Genomic DNA, 10898 nt, shown 5'->3' on the forward strand with positions numbered 1-10898 from the left:
CCGCACTGATTGATTACAGCTCCTAGGGTTTGTTTGTTGGCTTGTGAATTGGGGATTTTGTTTGTTTGGTTCCTTTGTTGCTTGGATCTCATTTGCTTGTTCGTTATGGCTGTTCGTAAAGACGATTCTCTTCAGTCTATTAGTGTACAGTTGGATGGGAAAAATTATTCGTATTGGAGCTATGTGATGAAAATTTTTTTGAAGGGAAAATCGATGTGGGGTTATGTTACGGGTACAAAAATACCACCTACTGATAAGGCTGCAGAGACTTATGCAACAATGCTCGATGTTTGGGAGGCCGATAACTCGAAGATCATCACGTGGATAAACAATTCTGTCACACATTCGATTGGGGTTCAGTTGGCAAAGTACGATACATCCAAGCACGTTTGAGACCATCTTGCTCGTCTTTATACACAGTCTAATTTTGCCCGACAATTTCAGTTGGAAACGGACATTCGTGCACTCAAGCAGAATGATTTGTGTATCCAAGATTTTTATTCCGCCATGTCTGATTTGTGGGATCAGTTGGCTCTTACCGAGTCTGAGGAATTACGGGTATTGGCACCTTACATCACACATCGAGAGCAACAACGCTTAGTTCAATTTTTGGTTGCTCTTCGATCTGATTTTGAGACTTTGCGTGGATCAATCTTGCATCGGAACCCTTTGCCTTCAGTTGATTCGGTTGTCCATGAGTTGATAGCTAAGGAGATACGAATCAAGACTCGACTTGACAAAGAGCATAACCCAACATCTACTTCATTCGTTCTTGCAACTCCACATAATCCCTCTAGTAATCATCCGAATCGATTGAACTCACGAGTGGCTATGGATGAATGTGCTTTCTGTAAAACGAAGGGTCACTGGAAAGGCCAATGTCCTTTGTTAATCAATAAAGGTAAACAACCGCACCAACAACAACAATCGCAACCACAACAGCAATCACAAAGACGCCCTCCACAATCATCATCTCATTTGCCCCCATGGAAACCTACAAGTCAAGCATTCCAAGCTAGTAGTGTATTGACTCCACCTCCTATAGATCCATCGATGATTGAGCAGTTCCAAAGGTTTCTCGCTTCGCAACCTCATGCCATGTCAGCGTCTTCTCATGTCGGTTTGTCTTCTTCCAATACCTCTGCTCCCTCAGGTATATATTCTTCTGTTTGGGTTCTAGACTCTGGGGCCTCTCATCATATGTCTCCTGAATTGTCTTCTTTTGATTCTTTGTCACCAAACTCGTCTATCTCGGTTGCAACAGCTGATGGTACCCATATGCCATTAGTAGGAGTCGGTTCTATTAATACACACAATTTAACTCTTTCAGATGTCTATTACATTCCAAGTCTTACCTTAAATCTTGTCTCGGTTAGTCAATTGTGTGACTTGGGATATTTCGTCTTATTTTCTAATTCCACTTGTTATGTGCAGGATCCACATTCTCAGAAGCTGATTGGGACAGGCCATAGGAGAGGAGGATTATATGTGTTGGATGAACTCGAAGTACCAAAAATAGCTACTAGTGCTGCTTCTACTGTGGATTTGACATCTTTTCATTTGAGTCGCTCTTCTTCTACCTTTTATTTATGGCATTCTCGTTTAGGACATATTTCGGGATCCCGTTTAAAATTTTTGGCTTCTACTGGAGTTTTAGGTGATTTGAAAACTGATGATGTTTCTGATTGTAGTGGTTGTAAACTTGCTAAGTTTTCGGCTTTGCCTTTTAAAATAAGTTTATCTTCATCTTTTGCTCCATTTGATCTAATTCATTCTGATGTGTGGGGACCTTCTCCTTTACCTACAAAAGGGGGTTCCCGCTATTATGTTTCGTTTATTGATGATTGTACTCGTTATACTTGGGTTTTTCTTATGAAACGTCGTTCTGAATTTTTAGGTATATTTCATACTTTTAGAGCTCTTGTCAAAACTCAGTATTCGTCTGTCATCAAATGTTTTCGTTGTGATTTGGGTGGGGAATACACCTTTAATGATTTCTCTAGGTTACTTGCTTCTGACGGAACTCTTCATCAGAGTTCTTGTTCAGACACCCCTCAACAAAATGGCGTTGCAGAAAGAAAACATCGACATATTGTTGAAACAGCTCGCTCTCTCTTATTGTCTGCCAATGTTCCTAGTGTCTTTTGGGGTGAAGCCATCCTCACTACTGTACATCTTATTAATATGATTCCAACATCTCACAACTCAGGTTTGTCACCGTTTGAAAAGCTTCAAGGATATGCTACTGCTTATTCCTCATTACGTGTCTTTGGTTCCGCTTGTTTTGTATTACGTCCACACGTTGAGCGTAACAAATTGACTTCACGATCTGTAATGTGTGTTTTCTTGGGGTACGGGATAGGACAGAAAGGTTATCGTTGTTTTGATCCCGTCAGTCAAAAATTATATGTCTCCCGTCATGTTTCGTTTCTTGAGCATATTCCATTTTTTTCCATTCCTATAAATTCTCATGATATGACTCACCTAGACTTTGTTAGAATTGATCCTTTTACGGTTGATGATGAGGTGACACCTCCTACTACAGATTCTAGTACTACAGAGGTGACACCTCCTACTACAGACTCTAGTACTGCAGTTCCTGACACATATCTTCCTCCCTCCACGGTCTCTCAATCTCCTCCCGATTATGTGGATCCTCCACCTCGTCAGTCAACCCGTATACGTAAGTTAACCAAACTTCCTGATTTTTCTTATTCGTGTTACTCTACATCTTTTGCTTCCTTTTTAGCATCTATTCATTGTTTGTATGAGCCATCGTCCTATCGAGAAGTTGTTATTGATCCTCTTTGGCAGTTTGCTATGGCTGAGGAACTTGCAGCACTACATCAAACACATACTTGGGATTTGGTTTCCTTACCATCAGGAAAACGACCTATTGGTTCTCGATGGGTATACAAAATAAAAACCAAGTCTGATGGGTCTATTGAGAGATATAAAGCCCGAGTCGTTGCGAGGGGTTTTTCTCAGGAATATGGCATGGATTACGAGGAAACTTTTGCCCCAGTTGCGAAAATGACAACAGTTCGCACTCTTATTGTTGTTGCTTCCGTTCGTAAGTGGAATATAACTCAGATGGATGTTAAGAATGCTTTCCTCAATGGAGATCTTCAAGAAGAGGTTTTTATGGTTCCTCCACCTGGTGTCCCTCACAAACCTGGTGAAGTTTGTAAGCTCCGGAAAGCTCTCTATGGGCTTAAACAAGCACCACGCGCTTGATTTGATAAATTCTCTTCTGTGATCACTTCAATAGGATTTCATCGTAGTCATCATGATTCGGCATTGTTCATCAAGTGTACAGATCGAGGTCGTATTCTTCTATCTTTATACGTTGATGATATGATTATTACAGGTGATGATATTGACGGGATTGGGCTCTTGAAATCCGAGTTGGCTCGTAGTTTTGCGATGAAAGATTTGGGGATGTTACGTTATTTCCTTGGGATTGAGGTTGCTTCATCTCCAAAGGGATATATTTTATCTCAGTCAAAATATATAGGTGATATATTTGATCGTGCTCGTCTTACTGATAATAAGATTGTGGATACTCCAATTGAAACAATGCTCGATATTCTCTAACTGATGGCTCACCTTTGCCAGATCCAGCCTTGTATCGTACTATTGTTGGCAGATTGGTTTACCTCACCATCACCCGTCTTGATATTGCTCATGTTGTACACATTGTTAGTTAGTTTGTTACTGCGCCTACTACAGTTCATTGGAGTGCTGTCCTTCCTATTCTCCGGTATCTTCGGGGAACTCAGTTTCAGAGCCTTCTCCTTTCTTCCTCTTCTTCCTTGGATCTTCGAGTGTTCTCTAATGCTGATTGGGCTGGTGATCCCTCCGATCGCAAGTCCACCACAGGGTTTTGTATATTTCTTGGTGATTCTTTGATTTCATGGAAGAGCAAGAAACAAGATGTGATCTCTAGATCTTCCACGGAAGCTGAGTATCGTGCTATGGCCTCTACGACCTGTGAGACTGTTTGGTTACGATGGTTACTTGCCGACATGGGAGTCTTTCTTCATGAGCCTACTTCGTTGTTCTGTGATAATAAGAGTGCCATCCAGATTGCTCGTAATTCGGTGTTCCATGAGAGGACGAAACACATTGAGATTGATTGTCATGTTGTTCGACATCACTTTGCAATCGGTACCATCACATTGCCATTTGTTTCTTCCTCTGTGCAGATCGCCGACTTGTTCACCAAAGCTCTATCCTCTTCTCGTTTTTGTTTTTTTGTTACCAAACTCTCAATGCTCATTGTTGCTGCATCATGAGTTTGACGGGGGATATTAGTATTTTAGACCTTTACTTTTATATATTTTATTATTTAGTCCCTTTGTTGGCTTATAAATAAGTCTTTTATTGTTTTCTATTTTAAATATATATTCAATGTATAATAAAACCCTAGTTTCTCTTTTCTCTGTTTTCTATCAAAAAATACAAATAAAAAATAAAAACATTACTTACCTACATACTTATTTTTCTAATCTTGAAGAAGATAAACTAGAGTGGAGAAAAATTAGAATAAAAAAAAATTAGAGATTGAACATGAAAAATACGAGAGAAGTAATATTTTTTTATTAAAATAAAAATTGATGTTGAAGATTAATATAAAAAAAAATATTCTTTTTGAAAATGTAAGAAATTTAAAGTTGGAGTGCAATGTATTTATGACGATGTGTATAAGATAGAATAAAATGATATATTTATGATATAATTGTAATGATGAAACGTTTGAAAAGTCACACATTAAACTTTAATAAAAAAAATTTAATATTAATATAATCGAGTATTGGGTTTGAGATTTGCACAATCCCTATACCCGACCCCGTACCCGACCGAGTATCTTCTCCCCCTCCCCATGCCCAACCCGACCCTGAACCCGACTATCAGATACCCATAGGCATCGGGCATACTGGTACCCATTTCCATCCCTAGGTTAAAGATGATGAAGTCTTGTTTGCCTTCGGACCGAGAAACTTCCCTAGCGACCGAGGTTTCTTGTGCACCTGGCCTCCAATTCGACCGAAGAATGCCCGCTTCTGTGCACGTAGCTCCTCTTCCCACCGAAGGACTCCCGCATTGTCTCCCTCAATTAACCGTGTTGACCACGGGTCAGGCCGCGTCCAAGAGCCCGCTACCCACGAACTTAGATCCAAACGACCCTTTGGGCCTATTTGCTTACAATTTAATTATTTTTAATGTTTTTAGCATTTTAAAGGTGGTATTTGATCTTTAAAATATCCAAAATAAATTTAAAATATTTTGAAAACAAAAACACACACAAATATTGTATTAAGAACTGGTTTTATTTGCGGTAAAATCTAACATTTTTAATTGATATTTTTGAAATACCTTTTTTACTATATTCAACATCAAACCAAATCATTATTTAGAATTAAAATGTCAAGCCTATACACATATTTAGAATTTTGGGAAATAATTTATTAAAATAAAAAGCAAAAATCAATTTTATTAAATGGCTAAAATTTTAAAGTAGAGACCATTCTTTGGACGAGCACATAGGACATAGCTCTAACGCCATTTCCCGAGGGATTAGGACATAGCTCTAACGCCATTTCCCGATGGATGGTTTCTCAAAGTAACATTGTTTTGCATTCACTTTCCCGAACTAACATAGTTTGTTTATTTATTCCTAACCTAGTTTACTATTCAAACTCAATTTTTTTTTTACAATTAAAATTCATTATATATAAACTAAATTATTTATATTTTTGATTTATATTTTAAATTATTATTTATATAAATTAAATTATTTATATTTTGATATATATTTTAAATTATTATTTTTATAAATTTGATTATTTATATTTTGATATATAATTTAAATTATTTATATTTTGATATATATTTTAAATTATAAATTTGATTATTTATATTTTGATATATAATTTAAATTTAATATTTTTTTTATAAATTTGATTATTTATATTTTAATATATATATATATTTACTTTTTAATTATTATTTATATAGTGTAATAAATATTCCTTTTATTATTCTAATAAATAATTAATAAATACTAATAAATTTAAAATATTTTAACTATAACAATATAATAATTAAATATTCATAAAAAAAAATTTAATTATCAATTATTTATTAAATATAATAACATTTTTAATTAAATATTATAACAAGATTATTATCATATTTTAACTATTTCTATAATAATCTTGTTATTATATTTAATAAATAATTGATAAATTTAAAATATTTTTATAAATATTTAATTATTATATTGTTATGGATAATTTTTTTTTAAATTTATTAGTTTTTATTAATTATTTATTAAAATTATTTAATATTTATTACACTATATAAATAATAATTGATATATATATATACATATATATATATATTAAAATATAAATAATTAAATTTAAATTATATATCAAAATATAAATAATTTAGTTTATATAAATAATAATTTAAAATATATATCAAAATATAAATAATTTAGTTTATATATAATGAATTTTAAATGTAAAAAAAAACAAAAAAAAAACTAAGTTTAAATAGTAAACTAGATTAGTTTGAGAATGAATTAACAAATTAGGTTAGTTTGGGAAAAGAAACGCCAAACAAAGTTATTTTGGGAAACCATCCATTTCCCGATTGTCAACGAACATAAAACCAAATCATTATTTTATGAAAATGCGTTTTTGCACGCAATACAAATTAAATGGCTGAATTAATTTTAAAATAAATATTCTTTAGTCAAATCTATCCTTCACGTTTCTCATTCTTTTGCAATATACGACAGGAGAATAGTAAGTTATATGATTTAAACAGTTAGAAATTAAAAATAAAAAATTTCTAATTTTTTTTTTTAAAAATAGAAAAATAATAAGTAAAATTTTAAAAATTAATTTGAAAGATCTCTTTACCTTTAAAAAAAGACGTTATAATATTAATTTCAATATTTCAACTATTAATGATCTGTCTTTTGTAACGGGGATATTTTAATAGAGGGAGTATATTTTTGTTCTTGCACTTTTGATAATCAATATTGAGTCTTATGTAGGGATTTCAATATTTCACTTTGATAGATATTATTTTTTGTTTTAATTATTTTTTTCTTAATTTTTACCCAAATTTTTTTATTAAATATTTTTTTAAGATTATTGAAGCTCAAAGTCTGATAAATTCTTTTGATCATGTGATTTAGTTATTAAATGAAAATGAATTCATTTTTGTAGGGTGTTATACTAATTTTCTATCATATTATATTTTTTATAAAAATAATAATGTGATTTTAGTTTTTTCCGATTTATATTTAAAGATCTTTCATAAATATTTTGGAAAATGTCTTATCATTATTTCATTAAAAGACCCAAACAAAGGAAAAAAGAATGAATTGAAAACACAAGTAAACAATGAATCATATAAACACAATTCCATGATTAAAATAATACAACATAACACAATTATTAGCTTTTAACTCACCTTAAACAAACCATGGCCAAACCCATTTTTCTGTTTATCTACTTAATTTATTTTTGTTTATATATATATATATTTTCTCAAATATTTAAAAGTGATACAATTTTATTTAACTATGTAATATTTATAATAATAAATTTAATGTCATACAACATTAATATAAAATTAATTATTAAATTTACGTTGAATAAGTTTGTATAGAAATATTTTAAATAAATTTATTGACTGGATATTAAAAAATCATAAATAAAGTTAATCTTTACAAAATGAATTTAATTTCAATTTTGAACAAGTGATTTTTTTTTTTTGTTATATCCTAGTGTGTGGTCTGTTTAGTGAAGTGATTGAATATTTAAAATTATGCAATTACAAATTCTTGTTTTGGTTTGAAGTTAATTTATAACGGATTAATCACTTGATTTGATTGCCTCTTCTTTGAATTTCTTGAACTTGAAGAACTTCTAACTAAATTTCAAGATGTTTTGATTTCATTGTTCTTGATCGTCCTCCTTGAAGCTGCTATGGTAAGAACATAGATAAATATCTCCCTCATTTGATTTTTCTCATCTAAACCCCAAGGTTTCAACTATCGCTTGATTTGTATCATTCATGAGTTTTGGAGATGTTCATAATCTGGATCTAACCATTTGTTTGCATCTAGGAGCCCAAGCCAAAAGGTTATTCATTGCAGGATTGGGATGAAAAGCTTAAGGCTATCAAGATTAAGAAAGAAGATATGAACAAGTTAGTGATGAATTTTTTTCTTACTGAAGGTTTTCTTGATAATGCTCAAATGTTTCATTTAGAGACAGGAACAGAACGTATCCTTCTTCTTCCATGAATTATATTGATTCCTTTCACTGTTTCTTGGAGATTAGAAAACTGCTGCTTTTCTTCTTTACATTATGTATATTTAGTCGATATGGATCCTGCAACAGTTGAAGAACGAATTGCAGTAAAACAAGCAGTTCTATGTGGAAATATTGAAGATGCAATTCAGAAAGCTAATTGTTTGAATCCCAATGTATGATCATCATCTTTATTATATGTTATTGAACCCTCATTTAGAATCTGATTATATATGTGCAGATAATGGATTCCAATCAGGAGATGCTTTTTCATCTTCTACAATTGAAAACTATAGATTTAATTCTAGATGGAGAGGTGGAGGAAGCTATGGAATTTGCTCATAAGAAACTTGTACCAATAGGAGAAAAACATGTGATTTTCGAGTGTAACCTTTTCGACATTCGAATGATTTTTAGCCTTTAATAACTGTTTTTTTTTATATGATCCAGACAAGCTGTCTGGAAGATATAGAGAGGACAATGACATTGTTGACATATGAAGATTTATCGACATGTCCTTTTAAAGATCTTTTAGACATATCTATCCTTCGAAAGAAGATGGCTAGAGAAGTGAATTTGGCCATCCTCACTAGCCAAGGTTATTGCCAAGGTATATATAATTGGTTTTTTTGTTTTGTCTTGCCTATGTTTGTCAGATTTGGATCACTAAGATTTTAGTCTTTGTTTGCAGATTCAAAGCTTCAAGGGTTGCTAAAGATGTTAGGATGGAATCAAGATAATCTCAGGAATGTATATATTTTTCCTCGGATAAATGAAATCACCACAACTAAACTCCACTGTTCTTACTTTTGAAACACTCTTTGTCATTTAATTTTTTCGAGTTCTGAAATTCTTAGTCATTGATTACTGCTGTTTTTTTACAAAATTTAAGTGTACAAATGTAATGTCTTTCAGTTTGTTCTTCAGAGTTTTATTCCTGATATATAAGAAATTGTAGAGGGATTAGAATTAGATGTTGCATATTATGAATACAAATAAATGTTTATATATTAAATGATATATAAAGAAAAGGGGAAAAGAATAAATGGATTATTCTAGTCAACAGTTTGGACTGGACCTAGGGTGTGTCTGCTCAATACCCAGGCCCGCCCTGAGAGTTGAAGGTCCCATTTAAAAAATATTTTGGACCTATATAAATAAAAAAATTATACTGATTAAATTTTTTAATAAAAATAAAATATATAATTAAAAAAACTTTCCTAATATATATTTAAAATATTAATATAATAATATAAAAAATTCAATTACTTCACAATATAATTTAATTAATATATATATTTTTTAATTTTCTAAAAAAATATTTCACTCTCTAAAAAACATTCAAAATAAGTTAAAAATTCTATTTTTTTTTTCTTTCCTATGTTTTGTTCGATTCAGAATTTTTTTAGTCACATCGGATTTTTATTTCCGAATTTTTATAATTCGAATTATATTCTCATATAGTGGTGGATCATTTATTTCTCGTACCCTCCGATTGTCTTCATGATCATTTCTCGAGTTCTTGTTTGTTCTCTTTTTAACCCCCAAAAAAAGATAAAGTTATCGAATTTAAATTTTTTTTCAACAAAGAGTTATAAAAACAAATCTTTCAATTGGAAGCCTCCTACTGATATCATTCTATTATTTTATGAGTTTCTCATTTTTTTTAAACTATATATAGATGATTAGTTATTACTTGACATAAGACGCGTTGTTTACTAAATTTCGATCAAGAACAATTTTCACTGGCGCTCTATTATTTGATAAAAATTCTTTGGATTCCGATTGATTAGTTTGTTCGGTTTGTTCTACTTCATCACTTATCGTTACGGATCTTTGGAGACATTCTGAAAAATTATAAAATTGTTGAATTTTTTCATTTTAATTTAATTATTATAAAATTTTATATTATTTAACATCTAAATATCTATTTAGTTGTTTTTGATTTTCTTGATGTTATTTTGTAATTTAATTTATATATGTAACTCTTTATTTGTTTTTAAAAAAAGAAATATTTTCTTTAGAGATGGAAAATAAAAATAAAGAATGAACGAAAAAAATGATGATAACCCTATTATTAAGATAACTCAAATAACAAGAATGATTTCTAAAAGATAAAAATTCACAAATTCAATTCTCACTTAAAATATATCTTAAATAAAGGTTGAAATTTTGAAGTACATATAACTATAAAACATATATATATATATATATATATATATATATATATATAACATAGATAAAAAATGTATATTTTTTTTAATTTATAAAAATAAATATGAAAGTTTTTCATCCTATAACAAAACTAGAATTGAATAATTTGTTTTAAAAAAATTGGGCCCCTATCTATTTGAGTCAATAAATGGGTACCAACCAAAATTAGTTCTGACCCAATTTTGATCCAAAATTTTTGGTTCATAATTGATCTACCCAACTCAAAACACATTTTCATACCTGAAAATAATTGACAAAAGTGCAAAGTGAAAATAAAGAGAAAACAACAAGAATAACATACCAAACAAAATAATAAGAGCTTAGTTGATGAAGGGGCAAATATAC

This window comes from Impatiens glandulifera, chromosome 1 (genome assembly GCF_907164915.1).
Source record: "Impatiens glandulifera chromosome 1, dImpGla2.1, whole genome shotgun sequence".
Taxonomy (NCBI): Eukaryota; Viridiplantae; Streptophyta; class Magnoliopsida; order Ericales; family Balsaminaceae; genus Impatiens; species Impatiens glandulifera.